Raw genomic sequence first — 18,113 nt, forward strand, 5'->3', positions numbered from 1 at the left:
ATATTCCCCTCTCCCAACTCTCAAGTCAAATTTTTAAATGTTATGCTTTATATTTTGATTTTCTCAGTGTACTGCATAGTAAGATCACATTTTATTTCAGTTTTTTGTAATGGTTAAAGGGCTAAATAATATGTTATGAGGGCTTCCCTGGTGGCTCAGAGGTAAAGAATCTGCCTGCCAATGCAAGAGACACAAGAGATGCAGGTTCAATCCCTGGGTCAGGAAGATCCCTGGAGAAGAAAATAGCAACTCACTCCAGTATTGTTGTCTGGGAAAACCCATGGACAGAGGACCCTGATGGGCTACAATTCAAGGGGTCAGAAAGAGTCCGACATGACCTAGGAACTAAACAACGTGTTTTGATTCATTCAAATAGAGTAATAACTCATTTACATAGTTCCCCCAGTTAGTTTCCAGTGATTACCATTTGCATTCATGGGATCTAGACATCTGTCACAGAAAATGTTTATTTCTCAGAAAATGTTACTCTTCATTCCCTGATGTTTTAAAAAATATGTATATTATAAAAATATTCTGAAAATATAAAGTATTTGCTTGTTTTTATGTTTATAGAGATAAGAAATGCAACTGCTTATATATAGCTAGATGAGGAATAATAAATTCAATGAGCTCTTAGCATTTCATATTTTTTCGCAGTGGAAAGAATATCCTCTGGCTCTTCCTCAAAGTGATTGCCTCTATTATAACATCGATGTATATTTTTATCAAAAGAAAATCAATGTTGAAATTATATTACAATAATTTCTGCTCAACTTCAACTTCGTTCATGCTCCTACTCCAGTTTTCTTCAGGAGAAAAAAGGAAAAGGATTAGCTCAGGCAACATGAGAAAGCAAAGGATAAAAAGAATAAAAGGACACAGACATGGCTTTTATGTCCAAAAAGAAGTCAGAATGTAGAATTAAAGCTACTAAAATATTGAAACAAGGAACATATTTATGTTCCTTTTAGATTTAATGGAGAAATCTAGTCCTTTTAGATTTAATGGAGAAAACTACTGGCAACAGCATATTTTTAGTTAAAATTGTATTTAATTATTAGCCACAAATGATTTTTAAAGTACCTCAGTTATGAGATCATATGCTTTGTATAGCACAGATTATAAAAGATAATGGAAAATCTTCTTCACAGAATTTAGAGATTTGTGATAAATACTAACAGCTTTAAAAGCATCCCCCAAACCATTATGTACTGTAGCTCAGAGTCATGTATATTGGTAATTATAGTTGGAAGTTTTAAAAACAACCCACATCAAAATGCTAAACTTCATGTGGTATATAAGAAAAAAAAACATAACAAATCTACCAAAAAAAAAAAAAAAGCCTGATCAAATGTGAATTAAAGGTAACAACAAATGACTACCAGTTAACACTATATTGAAACAAAAGAGAAGCACGCCAACACCAGTCAAAGAATATCACATCGCAATTACTGTATATAAGTGCAAATAGAGGAGAAAGAAATAATGTCAAATTCTTCAACATGAAGGAACTGTTGGTCCTCAATGTCCTTTCCTAACAGAAATGATTATCAATTTACCTAGAAGCTTTAAAAGGTCAGAGACAGTGAACTCTAAAATATAACCACACACCAAACAAAATGCAACTGAAGAATCTGTTAAATCACAACCATCACCCTCAGACCAAGAATCTTTTACTATTAGAACAAAAGGAAAGTCTTCAGCTTCATTATTCATAATGACTATATAAATTGGTTCATTTGATTTCAACAGCTCAATTTTTTAGCAACGTTAATCTCTATAAACAGGCTTAATATCAAATAGTCTAAACGAAAGAAAGTGACTTTGCTGAAAATATTTTTTTTTTAATTCCAGCAGAACCCAAGACTGTTACGCCATCCCCCTACACACACACAGAGTAAAAAACCAATGTGATACCTACAATAAAACCTTTATGAACTGTCAGTTCTTTCAATGTGCTCTGCTAGCATCACTCTAACAAGAAATGCATATGAGGACAAGGCCACAGATATGGTGAAAGATTGAGTAAAATAGTATTTAATTCTAAAAGCAAAATATCTGAATAGCCAGGAGGAAATGAAAGCAGTATTTTCCTTGGATGGAGTACTTTGGTAGCAGGGAAAAAAAATACTAAGGAATCTGCAAGAAAATACTTAGGGTGATTAAACACTAAAACAAGTCCCTTAACTTCAATTAACTTCTAGTTTGAAATTTTTCCTATTGTGAGAATAACCAAGAATAATACCATAAAATAGCACATTATTGTTTTTTCTGTTTTGTTCTGTTGGCATAGAATTGTTCTTTGAAACTTGTTTTCAGGTAGTTACTGTGAAATTTCTCCTCTTAATTCCCATGCCTGCCCTAAATAAAGATTAAATGAATGAAATTTCATTTGATAAGGTAATCTCTTATGATATGTACCCTAAAGAATTATCTAGCTATAAAGTTGATTTCTAAAGAATATGGTATTCCTAAATAATCAAATTTTGTTTGAGGTTGTTTTTTTTTTTTTTTTTTCCAGTTCTTTCTTCTTTTGTGGCATGTGGTAGGGTCCAAAGACTTTCCAAAGCTAAATTTTACTAGTATCTTTCAGCAATCAATTTCTTATTACCATCAATATGTAGTATTGTCCAGGATCTTTAAAACTTTGACAGTTTTCTCCAAGAAGAGAATTTTGGTCTTTTGGTCATTGCTAACATTCTTATTGTATACAAAATACTTCAAAGTTCACCAAGAACAAAAGACGAAAACATAAAAAAAAGATAACTACGATTCTGTAGTGTTTAAAATTGTCATTGACTTGCTTAAAGTAAAACAATAAAATAGGAAGGCAAAGTGGGGGCTTTTGGGGGCTGTGAGTTAGCTGGAATCATCCATATTGGATGAAAAGTCTATGCTTACACCTCATGGCCACAACCTGCTTAATCAGCCATAGGATCATGGAAGCCCACACAGCATGATTACCACCTGAATCTTTTTCAGTCTCCCCATTTAGGACTGTTGAAAGGACCCAGTTAGCAAGCACATATTTGGTTTTTAAAAGCTTAATTATGCATGACAGTTTTGTTACATAAACTGATATATTCTTGATATTGAACCAAGAGTACATTCTCCATAAGCGTCAGCCTGACTAATACCATACGTCATCATGACAAGAGATTTTCTAAAGAGCCCAGGAATATCTATCTTTGTCCTAATTGCAAATAAAATTTCATATGTTTGGCATCAACTTTCATACAGGAAAGTGTTCCTTCCCACATGTGGGGTTCTAGCTTTTGCTTTTTCATTATTAAACTTTCTGCTCTGCATGCAGTCACCTTCATCAGTGAATATTTCAAGATTTGGCTTGTTTTCCTGGTGCTCCTCAGAATGTATTTAAATAAAGACTATAAACATCTTTAATTTTTCAAAGTTGATACATTTGAAAATCTATGTTTGAAAGGGTGAAATTTCCTAAAAACACAATTGGGCATGTGAATTTCTTTGATCTAGAGAATAAGGAATTTTTATCTATGATTAAGTATTTTTGTTTTGACATATAAAGCATATATGAATAAAATTCGGGTTTATCAGAGGTCTGAACATGAAAGAATGAAACACCTTTACAGGTTTTTCTTTCAGTAATCCATTTTAGAAGCTGTCTTAGTACACTGTAGGTTGTAGTTACTACAGTAGGTAGTTGTAAAACCACCTTCATAATTCTTTCTTAGTGTATTATTCTTATTCATATGACAATGTTATAAACCTGTTTTTCTACCTGATTTTCTAATCTGAAAGCAAAATATAAATTTCCTATATTTCACTAACAACTGATTTCACAAAAATACATTTTCTGAATATATTTCATGAGTTGCCTTGCCTGCACGCTTCAGAAGTTTATTCTGCCTTTTATTATCCTTGTCCACATCTTATAAGAAGGTTGGGGAATAGGCTCTTTTTAGGGGCTGGAACACTTTTGCAAGTCACTTCTTGCTGGAGATAATTTGGGAGCTGTATTCATTTTCAGCAAGGAGATCAAACCAATCAATCTTGAAGGAAATCAACTGAATATTCATTGGAAGGACTGATGCTGAAGCTCCAATACTTTGGCCACCTTATGCAAAGAGCCGACTCACTGGAAAAGACCCTGATGCTAGGAAAGATTGAGGGCAGGAGGAGAAGGGGGTGACACAGCATGAGATGGTTGGATGGCATTCTTGACACAGTGGATATAAGTTTGAGCAAACTCCGTGAAATAGTGAAGGACAGGGAAGTCTGACGTGCTGCAGTTCATGGGGTCACAAAGAATCAGACATGACTTAGTGACTCAACAACAACAATTCATTTTCTAGAGCTACAACTGCAGGCAGATTGTTTACCAGCTGAGCCGCCAGGGAAGCCTAACAAAATACCCCTTGGTAGTTAAGTAAAAGAAATGTATTTTCTCACAGTTCTGGAGGCGAGATGTCTGAGCTAAGGTGTCAGCATGTTTGGTTTCTTCCGAGAGACGTGAGAGGAGAATCTGCCCATACACCTCTCCTTGACCTACAATGGGCCACCTTCTCACTATGTCTTCATTTGTCTGTGTGTATCCTCATGTCTCTGTGTGTCCCAATTTCTTATCATGATAAGATCTCTGGTCAGATTGGGTTGGGATCTCTGGTTAATCAACTTTTTTAAAGCTCTGTCTCCAAATACAATCACATCCTGAAGTCGTGGGGCCAGAGTTTCAACATGTGAATCATGGAGTGGACACAATTCACTGCACAATGAAAGCTCCAAGTTGCGTGGTAGTTGGACCGTCCAATGTTAAAGGCCATTTCTTTGGCAGTGAAATTCCCTCAGATTATCAGTAGGCTTACGATCTATTTCCTTCCATTTAATTTCATCTGTCAGTGACCACTTCCAAATTTCTTTCCAAGATAAAACTCTCAGAAGTGGACGGAATCTTTGCCTCTTTCTCAGTGTCCCCTTTGTCAAACTAATGGGTGACTTACAAGATGACACAGGGACAGCTGACTTGGGTGGAAGACCACCCTTAATCAGAAGTTCACCACATGTCTACTGGACTTTATTTTATTTTGGTCACACCGCACAGCATGTGGGATCCTAGTTCTCACACCAGGGATCAAACCCAAGCCCCCTGCATTGGAAGCTCTAAGTCTGAACCACTGGACCACCAGGGAAGTCTCAGGACTTTATTAAACTGATAAATGTTGCTGACCCTTTGACACACAAAGCCTCTTAAAATTTTTTCTCTCTTACTTTGTGGGGTCTAAAAGCAGTTGATATAGCTATCCTAGTGGTGCCTCAAGTTTCTGGACTGTCTCTATTCCTGTAACATCTTTTTCTTACAATACTTTGCCAAAGGCAGCTAATTTTAGTGAATGCACAATACAAGTGCTTTTCCAACTTTTCCCTCTTGAGCTGAAAGCTTAGTGGATAAATGATCTGCCTTCCAAGTTATCATTGGCAACAGTCTTACCAGAGTTTTGCCTGCTATAACAGGGTTCTCCAGCCTTTTAGTGTCTTTTATCTGGTCCCATGTCATGGATGACTGAGTAGTCAATACCACGTTTTAGGTGTTTCTGGCTAGGAGTTAAAGGAAAAGGGATGGACATTGGGGAGTTTTCTGGGCATAAGCCAGAAAATGGTGTACACCACTTCTACACACACTGCGTTGCTTCTGGGGGAGCCTGGGAAATGCAGTATTGTTGTGTGACTGGAAAGGAGTTGTGTGAGCACTGTCATTCTCCAGGGAATTTTTTGCACATCTGTTGGTTGTAAACAACAATCACACACACACAAAAAATACAGAACAACACAAAATTACATTAACACTAAAACGAATATATACACACACACATCCATAGTCTAGTTCCATAGACTTAAGTGCAAAAATGTAAAACTGAAGAAAATATTAACATGGTTAACACTATTTAATTATATAAATATATTTTGTAAAGCTATGAAGAAATGAATAGTTTTGGGAGATTGTTGCAGTCAGCACATTTATTCACTACTGTGCTCATCATACCCTATTGGTTCACCTACCCATTGGTGTTTTCCTTCACAGACATTCACTGAAAACCATCCACCTCTCAAGCCCTGAGCTCTTCATTGTCTCAGAGCCAGTAAAAGATAGCCCCACCACTATTAACAAAAGCCAGCCCTTTGCCAAAGTAAAAGCCTGTAATGGGAACATCTCCTCATAGTTAAACAACCCATTAGGTCAGAAATGGAATGGTCAAGACAAGCAAAACAAAGTGTTCCAAACATTCATTTCCGGACACTGTGCGTTCCAGCAAATTATCGCAGGACTGTTACGAACAAAGCACAAAAGGAACAGCTATGGCTTTGACCTTTCTGCATATCATCTCGTGTAAGCATAAAATTTCAGAAAAACTGGACCAAGAAACCATAAAGACAATGTTGGCAAATCTTCATTTTACAGGGAAAAAAGATGCATACATAAATAGAATTATCAAAAGCAGAAAGTGCCAAAGCTAGGATTAGACTCTCTCCTTGGACAGAATAAGAAATATTAAAATGGGGAGCTACCTTGGAAGATACTAAAGTATTTGATAAAATAAGAAAAAGAAATTACAGTGTTAATAATAGGTTACTAAATATGATTATTTTATGTAATTATCCATAGTGATTTTCCATACACAGGAAATGTATTTACTATAAATAAATCAACATTCTTTTCATATTTTTCTTTCCCCCTCCAGTGTTTGGATCTACAGTTTTGTTAAGAATATTCCTTATTTACTTCTAATTTACATCATTTTCTTGCTCCAACTCTAAGTTGGATATTATTCAAATTCAGTATTGCTAGTAACTCATCATTGACAGATCTTCCATACCACTTTTAAAGGAAGTACTAGCAACATTTTCTTCTGTTTATGGGATAAATACTATTACAAGACAATGCATACCCTTTTCAGTCATACTGCAATTCTCATGTCCCAATTTTAAGCTCCTTTAGCAGCACTTTTTGTGTCTCTCTGCCAAGCTTTTAAACTTTTCAAGAGGGCCCCATTTGTCTAGCATTGTGTCTTGCAGAGAGTAAAAGTCCCAAAACTGTTTATGAAATAAGTGAATCTGTATTCATATATAATCTCTCTCTCTCTCTCACACACACACACACACACAGACACACACATACATACATACACACAAAGATGATAACAATAACAAGTACTATACCACTCAATGGCTGATTATTGATTCAGGGTTCTTAAGGTCTATTTTCCTAAGTTTATCTTTGAGAATGTATATGTAGTCAGACTTATCTTTTGGTGACAAACGTGAGGAAGCCCAGATCTTTATTATGTTATTCAAAACGTTTACTCTTACTGCCATGTATTGGGGGGCTCACACAAATTATACATAATAATTTAAAAGTAAACATTATCACAGCTTGGTCAAATCATACTGTATCTTAGCATACTGGCATAGGAAGGGCAAAGTGATTGCAAAATTTGCTAGTTGCACATATTCCCCTCTAAGCAAAGAAGAGGGAATGAGGAAAGTTGTTCCAGGAATGTCAGACTCCTGGTAGCATCTCAATATGATAATTTTAAAAGTGAAATCAAGATTTGACTAATTTCTTTTGTTAACTACTTTACTCTCTCTTACTCTTGCATAAGTTAATCGACCTTGTCTCTTAGTGCTAATAATAAATGACCTAAACCACAAGAAGAATTTGTTATAAGGCAAAGTTCTATAAAGTTATTCAAAGTTAAAATTTTATCATCTTAACTGAAAAATAAGTACAAGAAGTATATTAAGAAAACAGTATACCTTCTTCAATGTATTTGTTTAATATGAGCATGATATCATTATCATATTATGAATAAAACCAAAAATATGAATATAAGAGTTGGGATTATTATTTTATTCATCAAGACATTCAACAATGTAAAAGGAATAACTGAAATGTCATGATATGTTCAAGTCAAAAAAAAAATATCCAATATCCTATGGCAATAAAACTGTAATTTTTGCTATAATCAGATGAATTTGTAAAATTCCATATTTGATCATAAACATAATACAATGGGTTCCTATTTAAGCAGGCTACCCAAAGTTGTCTATTCAAAGACAAAAATAAAAATGGAAAGATTCTCTGTCAGAATATTTGCCCACAGTGGAGGAATATTTTGGGTCCTTCAACTGCTTTTGAAGTAAAGGGTAAAAGACAAGTTAGCGCTAAGAGCAGAGCTAACAGGAGGAGCCCTGGCTCCATGAACCAGGTGTGTGAATATGGCTGTTGCTATCGATCTCCTTAACTTTCAGTTTTACAACATCCTCAACCTACTTCCCTGGAGGCTCAGACGGTAAAGCGTCTGCCTACAATGCGGGAGACCCAAGTTCAATCCCTGGATCAGGAAGATCTCCTGGAGAAGAAAATGGCAACCCACTTCAGTATTCTTGCCTGGAAAATCCCATGGACAGTGGAACCTGGTAGGCTACAGTCCATGGGGTCACAAAGAGTCAGACATGACTGAGCAACTTCACTTTCACTTTCAACCTACAAAATAAGGATATCATCTATCTTATGGATCTACATTTTTGAGAATCAAATGAGATGATTCAGGTAAAACTACTAACGAAGTACTAGTAAGGAATCATGGGCTTGCCTGGTGGCTCATCAGTAAAGAATCCATCTGCAATTCAGGAAATGCAGGTTCAATCCCTGGGTCAGGAAGACGCCACATAGAAGGAAATGTCAACCCACTCCAGTATTCTTGCCTGGGATATTCCATGGACAGTGGAGCCTGGCCGGCTACAATCCATTGGGGCTGCAAAAGAGTCAGACATAACTTAGTAACTTAACAACAACAACAGAATAGACTCCTAGGGAAGCATGCTGTAAAATACTGTATGCTGTAAAACACTGCTGTCATAGTCGTGGTACTGGTAGGAGGAGAATGAACAGTTGTAGCAGCAGCAGTAACAATGGAACCAAAAGGTAGTAAGATCTTAAGAGGAAGAGAAAAAAAAAACAGTGGGGGGCAGACCTAAGGCCTATAAATATGAAACCCTTGTTTCCTATCCAGTCCCACCTGGGGACTAAATTCAATATGTTTCTATCAGCTCTGGCCCAGTATTTCTCTGCCTCAGCTCTTTGAATACCCTAAACCTTTCACCCGGTCTCTCCCTGATGCCTCTGAGTTTGCCAGAGGTGTCTCACTGGTCTCCACAGATGAGTTCCCAGATAATAGTGTCATATCTGCCATTTTGCTCTCTGGAGCACCCCCGGAGGGGCTGTTGTGCCAGCATCCGGAGCCTGGCATTCAATGCCCTCTAACAGGATCACCGCTGAGCCTCCCCAAGGTGCCTCCACTGTTCACAATCCCTGCCAATGCCAAGGCTGCTTCTGCCAACACCTACTAATGGCTGCACCGAGGCTGCAATACCCTCTGTCGAGACTGCTGAGACATCAAGGACGCAATCCAAAGTCACAGAGGAACACGGCTGTGCCAGAGAACTGGGTCTTAATTTGGCTTGGCTTCCAGCAAACATTTGGATTCTCCAAACATTTATGGAGTAACTCCTATGCGAGACATTTTCTTAGACTCTTATTTTTAGGACAACATGCTAGATGTTTTTTTGACTTCATGATAACTTATAGAGTGGTGACTACAAGATGATACATTAGATGGTTTTAAAGATGCATAAAATATGACAATTCTCTTCTTTCTGAAAGGGAGTGACAGTATAAGCATGCATTACTGTAAAGTCATTGCAAATGACAGCATTTTAGGAATAATAATATTCAGATCAGGAGAAGTTTTGAGGAGGTTGGAATTAGGGGAAAAAAATACAAATATGCATTTCTAAATTTTTCACCTTCAAAAGATTTTCTTGCCCAGCAGGTATTATTTTAATAAGTAAAATGCAAATTAAGAGTCAACAGTCAAACAGAGTAGTATCACTGGTTTATAAGTCTGCTTTTAGTCCAACTCATGTTATGGGCCTCACTGGTATTTTCTAGTTCAGTTTTAAACAGTAAGCTCTTTAGCACTGCTCCATTAATTGAAAATTGCTTAATGAGATTGCCTAATGCATTTCTGCATTTTGGGCCAACAGCAACACTTCTCTTTCAGTAGTCTACTTCTTAATTCTATCTACAAATTCATTTACCTCTACAACTGTTATTACTGCCTCACCTCCCCATGGTAGAGAGTTAGGTGTCCCTCCTGCGATCAAGAGCGAATCAATCTCTCCACCTACGTTCTGGTTTCTTTTCTGAACTCAAACAGAATTTTCTGACCCTCCTTTCCTATTGGTTATGTAGAGGCATCATTCTTGGTTCCTATAGATACAGAAAACATTTTACATCCTACAATTTCTCTGTGTCCAACTTTCCCCCCAGCCAACCTCTTAGAAATAATTTTGAAAACTTGCCCTTTCATTTCGTCATTTCACGTTCACTCTTCAGTCTCTGATCATCTAATTTCAGCTCTCCACAGCGAATGCAAAGACTATACTCTTTGAAATGATTCTAAAACCAGTGACTACTGTTTCATTTCTACTAGATGTTTCTGTACCTTTTAGTTGAATCTGTCTCTTGCGTTGGTTGCCATAACATGTCATTTGCCTTCTCAGCCAAGATCACCTTTGTGGGTCCTTTCCCTCAAATGTCAATTCATCTAGGCCACCACCAGAACCTTCTCTCTTAAGTGCAAATCTAGTGCAATTCTTTTTTTTTTAATCTGGAAGTGGATTCCCATTTCCTACAAGGCCCCAATTTTTAGCCTAATGGTCTACTTTGTACCATCAATTCCATTCTCTCTCTGAACCACACAGTTTCCCAAATGTGCCAGAACTCTTCAAGCCTCAGAGCTTGTGCACCTGTTTCCTTTGCCTGATATACTCTAGAGATAAGCCTAGAACATTTGCTTTCAGTCCTCAAGTATTTATTAAGCACCTACAATATATATGTGCAGAAGGGAATGGCAACCCACTCCAGTATTGTTGCCTGGAGAATTCCATGGACGGAGGAGTCTGGCTGGCTACAGTCTACGGGGTCTCAAAGAGTCAGACACAACTGAGCAACTAACACACTACAACATATATGAAGATATGTTGGATTCCACGGTGCAATGAAGATGACCACATGTTCCAACTTTAACATCACCCACCTCATGGCCATAGCAAAAGACCATTTTAAACGTTATTACATCAAGCTTTATTTACCATTCCCTTAAAACGTTCTGATGGTTTCCCATTATGATCCACCTCTAATACTATCCACAGAGCTGTCATCCACAACATAACTTCTCTCCTTCCCACTTTTCCAGCTTCTCATCACACACTTGCCTCTAACATGTTCAAAAAGGTCTAGAAACACACATTTTAAAATAAAGTCCCATGGTGACAAGGTAGAAAAGTAAAATGCACACAAAGCCAAAAGATGTGAAATGTAAGTGTTCTTCCTGTGAGTATCATCTCAATCAGTAACATACATGGAGAAAACAGCTACAAAGTAAGTGAAAATCCAGATGCCAGAAGCATAAAGCATTTTTATGTAGCCTCCTCATAGTGGTCTAATATATACACACTGATGCTCATAAAGACATACATTATCATTTTCAGTAAAGGAATACTACCTTTCTTCATGAAAAACTTTGAAATGTTTAAGGAAATAAATATAATCAATGTTTCACATTCATAGTAAATATTCAGAGTAATGTGCTTCATTATTAAAGCCTCCAAATTCATCCTGGAAACTAGTATTACATTTTATTAAACATAATAACTGAATCACCTTCAATGTCATTTCTCTATATATACATATTAAAAACCTATGGAAATATAAATATTAATATATATTTTCAAATAGAAATATGTACTCTTCACACTATAAGTTCATCAACAGCTCATGAAAACATAATCTTTCTAGAATCTTCCCAAATTAAATAATAAGCACTAAATGATATTGCAGTATAGCAAAGAGCACATGGCGCTTTTATGACTGAACTTTCTGAATTGCAATTATATGTTACGAAAACTCTTTGCTTCCAAGATCATAGGCACACATGTCTTTCAAACACATCTATTTTTAAACTGGGATATATAAGCTCTAAGTTGTTATATTTTTTAGATAATGTACTTTCTTATTTCATCTCTCCATGGTATATCCATGTCGCTCCAAACTCTGTCACTATTGCCTGGTCCTTTCCTGAACCTTTCTTTGTTGATTTACCTTTCCAGACTCATCTTGTCCTTCTCTCCTTGGTAGGTCTTTCTTCTCCTTTCAAATTGCTGTTCTCGATGACCTCTCTGCTCAGCTAGATCCTCTTCACTTTCCCCCTCTCTGAAAATATCATCCAAAGCATAACTTCAATTATCACCTAAATAGTAATGACCCTCAGATTTACATCTGTGGCTCAGATGTTTCTCTCATTCTCTCAACTTATATCATATTTAACATCAAGCCTGAACATACCATCAGTATCTTAGATTTAATGTATATAGAGATAATTCTATATAGTCATTTCCTAAGTGTGTTTGCTGCTGCTGCTGCTAAGTCGCTTCAGTCATGTCCGACTCTGTGCGACCCCATAGACGGCAGCCCACCAGGCTCCCCCGTCCCTGGGATTCTCCAGGCAAGAACACTGGAGTGGGTTGCCATTTAGCTAATGACAATTTAGGACTGGAATTATTTTCACATGTTTCTCCTTCATGCTCTACCATCCAGTCAATTGCCAAGGCCCCTTGAGTTTTTCCTATGAATATTTCTCCAAATATTATATTTGATTATATCATTGGACAAAATTCAGAAAGACATCACCTTCCTTAAGCTTACATTCTAATAGGAGACAATAGAAAATAATTTTTTTTTTAAAAAAAGGAGTAAGTTATTGGCATGCTAGCATAGAAAGCAACTCAGAAATAAAAAAGAATAGAAGATAAGATTAACAGGGATGAGGAAAGCCAGGGAAAGACAAGCTGGCAATTAAATAAGGTGGTCAAGATAGGTCTGATTGGATGACATCTTACTAAAAACCTGAAGGAGGTGACACTGATTAAACATTTATTAGGAATAAAAAAATGTTCATGAAGAAGGAACAGCCCCTACAAAAGTCCTAAGATGGGAACACACATAATATGTTCAAGAAGCATTAAGAAAGCCATAGATAGAAGAAGATATGATGGCAAGAGAAACAAGGAGATGAGATCAGAGAACTGATAGGCACTTGGGGCTTCTGTTCAGTCTTAGGCTTTTACTCTGTGTAATAGCGTTGAATAAAAAAACAACAAAGTTCCTTAAGGGACTTTCCTAGCAGTCCAGCATCTAAGACTGCACTCCCCATGCAGGGGGCCCACATTCAATCCCTTGTCAGGGATCTAGAGCCCTCATGCCGCAACTAAGACCCAGAACAGCCAAATAAATAAATAAGTTATATTTTTTAAAATACAAAAATAAAGCTCCTTATGTTCAACTGAAAAAAATAAATAAATGGAGGGGAAAAGCTCCTTATGAAAAAGATGGGATTGCAAAACTAAAAAGTGAAAGTGAAAGAAAGTGAAGTCGTTCAGTCATGTCCGACTCTTTGCAACCCCATGGACTGTAGTCTACCATGCTTCTCCGTCCATGGGATTTTCCCAGGCAAGAGTAAACTAAAAGAATTCACCTAAATAAGAGAGACAAGATTAAGGGTAGCTTCACAAACTGTCCATTAGCTCAGTGTATCCAATAAAATACGCTCATTTTAAAATATCATTAAGACACGTCATGTGGGATTCCGATAGTATGTGTTGTAAATTTGGATGGGTCACATAAAATCAACAACCTTTGTGACAGCACTCATTTAAAAGCTGACCATGGGTAAGTTCATGTCACCACAGCATGTGGAGAACTGTTGGTCAACCTGCCTTGAGCCTCAGGGGTTTTGAAAATGTTCTTAGCGCTCTTTAAAAAAAAAAAAAGTGGCACCCAACACTGGTTAACTGCTCCAAGAAGCACTAATTCTAGCAGAACACACAGTTTTAAAACTGCTGCTGTAAATCAAGAGTGAGTGGTTAGAAGGTACATTCTTGAAAATCAAATAACCATCCACAATTTAGTAAGATGTGACACATTATTTGAAATGACCCTGGGAGGTTGATCTTTCTAAGGGGTCCCAAATGCTCTAGTTTTATTTCCTTGACTTTGGGAACTATGATATTGATGAAAAGCTGCAATTTTGAATGCAGAGGGAGTTGTAAACTCTTCACAATCCTATCAGTGACCTATTGCATTGGGAAAACACATCTGGAGGCAGTGTTTTCATCAGACCCCTTGCAGTAACTCAGTGACCTTCTCTGCCTCCTGCCTGCTCAGTCTCTAAGTCCGACTCTTTGCTATCCCATGGACTGTAGCCCGCCAGGCTCCTCTGTCCATGGGGATTCCCCAGGCAAGAATACTGGAGTGGGTTGCCATTTCCTCCTCCAAGGGTCTTCCTGACTTGGGGATCGAACCCGTGTCTTCTGTGGCTCCCGCACAGCAGGCAGATTCTTCACCATTGGGGCCACTGGGGAAGCCCACTCTGCCTTACGTGGGCATCCAGAAAGGTAGTGGCAGAAAATAAAAATTTTCCCACTGATTGAGAAAGCCAACTGTACAAGTGTACTTTCCATTATACATCTAACCTAAAATTGCATCTGATTTATCCCAATATATCTCTAGATAATATTTTTTTCTGAAGCTAAACACATTTGCTAAATATGAGTCAGGAGACAGCTGGGCCCCAGGCTTAACAGTTTCTCCCCCGTGGACTGAAACTCCATAACAGCAGAAACTCCACAAAAGCAGGACGGCGGAGGAGGCTGGGCCCTGAACAGATATGAGATAAGAGACTACATTTTCCTCATTCTCAAAGTTAAGGAGACCTCCCTGACCACACACCCGCAGAAAGGCCCCTTGGAGGTCAGAAAGCGAAGGGGCATCATTGCATAGGAAATGGTGGCAACTACCCATGGGCCTCTTCACTGGGATCCATCTTGACTAAGAGATGTGCAGACACACATGGAGGAACCTGAGATACACCAAACAACAGACTCAGAACCAGACAAAGCCAGGACAGAGGAAACCCAGAAGAAATGCTCCACAAACATGATTCAAACTACCACACGGGTGGGACTCTCTCTCTGAGCCCGTCTCCCTGTCTGTTTACTCGCACTGTACTCTTTCTCCTCCTAATAAACACTTTACTTGTATCACTGCTTTCAGGCCTTGTGGGAATTTTTCTGCAAAGCCAAAAAGTCAGGGCCTTGTCTCTGACCACTCTGACCACTGGTGTACACGCATGCTAAATCGCTTCAGTCGTGTCCGACTCTCTGTGACCCCATGGACTGTGGCCCACCGGGCTCCCTCTGTCCATGGAATTCTCCAGGTGAGTATACTGGAATGGGTTGCCATGCCCTCCTCCAGAGGATCTTCCTGACCCAGGGATCAAACCCCAGCCTCCTGTGTCTCCTGCATTGGCAAGCAGGTTCTTTACCACTAGCGCCACCTGGTAGCAGTGGCTACAGATGGGTTCTGTCACCACCTTGACCTGACGTCACCCTCTGGCTGGGAACCCAAGCCCCATTTCAAGCTGCTGCAGACCTAGGCCACTTGAGATCAAATATATGATCTTCACTACATCTTTTAAACACATCATCCTCTACATGTATAGAAAGCAAATCCAGAGATCTATGGTTTCAGCTACAACACGGCAAGAATTTGGAAGTTGTCACTCCCAGGCTTAAAATAAGAAAACTGTCTAACAAACTACAAATCATGGCTTTTCTGGACTCATCAGAAAACTGTAGTTGCAGGACAATTAGTCACTTCTAGATATGGAGAGAGAGTTGAACCTGGAGATTCACTGGGTTAGCTGCTTACCTGGAACAGAAGTCATAGGAACTATTATATAAAATGGTAGAAAAACTGAAATGGTAATTGTAACAAATGGCTGAAGGCTGAGTGTAAACTCTCATGTCAGCAAAAAACTCCAGGGACTCCAGGTTTAAAGGGGACCTCACATTCTTGTGAATTTTACCTCTGGGAAACCCATCTGATCTTAGGTGAAAAAGGATACTCTCCTGGGTCTGGCATCGGGGAGGAAAAGGGAAATCATTAGGAAATAAAGCCAGGGTGTTCTTCATAACAAAAGCTTACTCTCCAGTGAGAAGACTGCCAGAGCCAAGTTCTACCCAAGAAAGGGGAAGGGCATTTTGCCCAGTCCAGCCCTCCTTATCCTTCCTGCCTCAACTCAGGGCTTCCCAGGTGGTGGTGCAGCAGTAAAGAACCTGCCTGCCAAAGCAGGAGGCTCAGGAGATGTGGGTTCAGTCCCTGGGTCTGGAAGATCCCCTGGAGGAGGGCATGGCAACCCACTCCAGTATTCTTGCCTGGAAAATTCCATGGACAGAGGAGCCTGGTGGGCTACAGTCCAGGGGTCGCAAAGAATCAGATATGACTGAGCAGGCACATGCATCTCACCTCAAGGGGGAGAAGCTATAGTGTTAGAGGAACAACTTGTGTCAGTGGGAAACAGGCCCCATGAAAAGATGAATATTTAATCACAAGACTGTATGGTGCTTCCTGTGCCCCCACCTCACCACTGCACACAAGGCTCCCACAGAATAACAGGGGATTACAGTTGAGAGAGTACAAGACTCAGACTCTAGAAAGGATTTCTTAGGGAATCCCAAAGTCAAGAGGGGAAACAAAAATAAGTACACTAGAGGGATTTTAAGCCTCTTTCCCCTACAGCTTTAGCAAACATTCTATGCAGCTCAACTTCTAACCAGATTAACAAAAATCCTCACAATAAAGACATATTTACCTTAGTTTCCATTATTCCACAAAACATCCAGCTACTAATAAGAATTAAAATGTATACCAAAAGAGCAAAAAATAAAATTAGAAATAAAAAATAAATTCTGAAGGGACAAGAAAATCATCAGACTAAGACTGAAATATGACAAAAAGATTGGGATTCTAAAACAGAGAATTTAAAATAATTATGAGCAACATGCTAAGGACTCAAATGGAGAGTGGAGTGAAATATTTCAAGTGTTGAAAGAAAAAAAAAATAGAATTCTGGATATAGAATTCTGGAATTTTGCTGAGTATAGTAAAAATTCTCCTCAAATATAAGAGAGAAATAAAGACATCTCTGGCAAACAAATTTTAAAAAAAAGAGGGAATTAATTGCTACTCGAACTGTTGTTACTGTTGCTACTAGAACTTCCTGCAAGAGCTTTAAAAGTTCTTCCAGCAGAAAGAAAGAAAAAAAACACAGCTCAGAAACTCAGATCTTCACAAAGAAAGGAAGCATTATGGAAAAGCAATAAATTAAGGTAAATTAAAATCTATCATTTTTATCTCTCTTAATTGAGCTAAAAGATAACTGTCTATTTAAAGTAGTAACAGCAACAGTGCATTTTTATGTGATTACAGTATATAAGTGCATACATGGCAGAAACATTATGAGACACTGAAGGGAAATACTAGGGAAATACTCACATATAAAGCACTCGCACTCAAATATAAAGTTCCCTCACGTTACTCATGAAGCAGGAAAGTTTTACAATAATTGAGGATGGACTTGGAATAGTTAAAAAAGTGTAAGGGAAGCTCAAACAAATATTTAAAAAAAAGGTTTCAAAAGTGTAAGTTGGTATACTAAGAGAGGAGATAAAGTCAGGTGTCTAGGCATAAAGAAATGTTTTTCACAATTAGAAAGCAATTAAAAACGATCTATATATCAGAAACGACAGTTGGCACCTTCTGGGTGGTCATACGTGACTGAACCCCATGACGGCCTCTTTACAAACTTTGGAGATCAGGGCTGGCATGTGTGGAGATTTACTCGTCTCTTGAGGCCCAAGACAAGCCTCTGAGGAAGTCACATCACCTCTGCTCACCCAATTTGGCACAGACCCCATCACAAAGTTCCCCATCAGCTATGAGGAGGGCTGACAAACGCTGCTTGGTAGCTGCAAAAAATTAGAATTAATTAGAACAGTCACCATAACTGGCCAGAGCAGCAGCTAACAGGAAGTCAGCCCTACTAATATGGCCAGTAATGTGGTTTTCACAGAGCCAGCTTCAGAATCAAAGAGCATAAAGCAGTCAACTTGCAGCT

The sequence above is a fragment of the Moschus berezovskii genome, chromosome 26, assembly GCF_049115385.1.
Source record: "Moschus berezovskii isolate FMDL1 chromosome 26, NW_MosBer_1.0, whole genome shotgun sequence".
NCBI lineage: Eukaryota > Metazoa > Chordata > Mammalia > Artiodactyla > Moschidae > Moschus > Moschus berezovskii.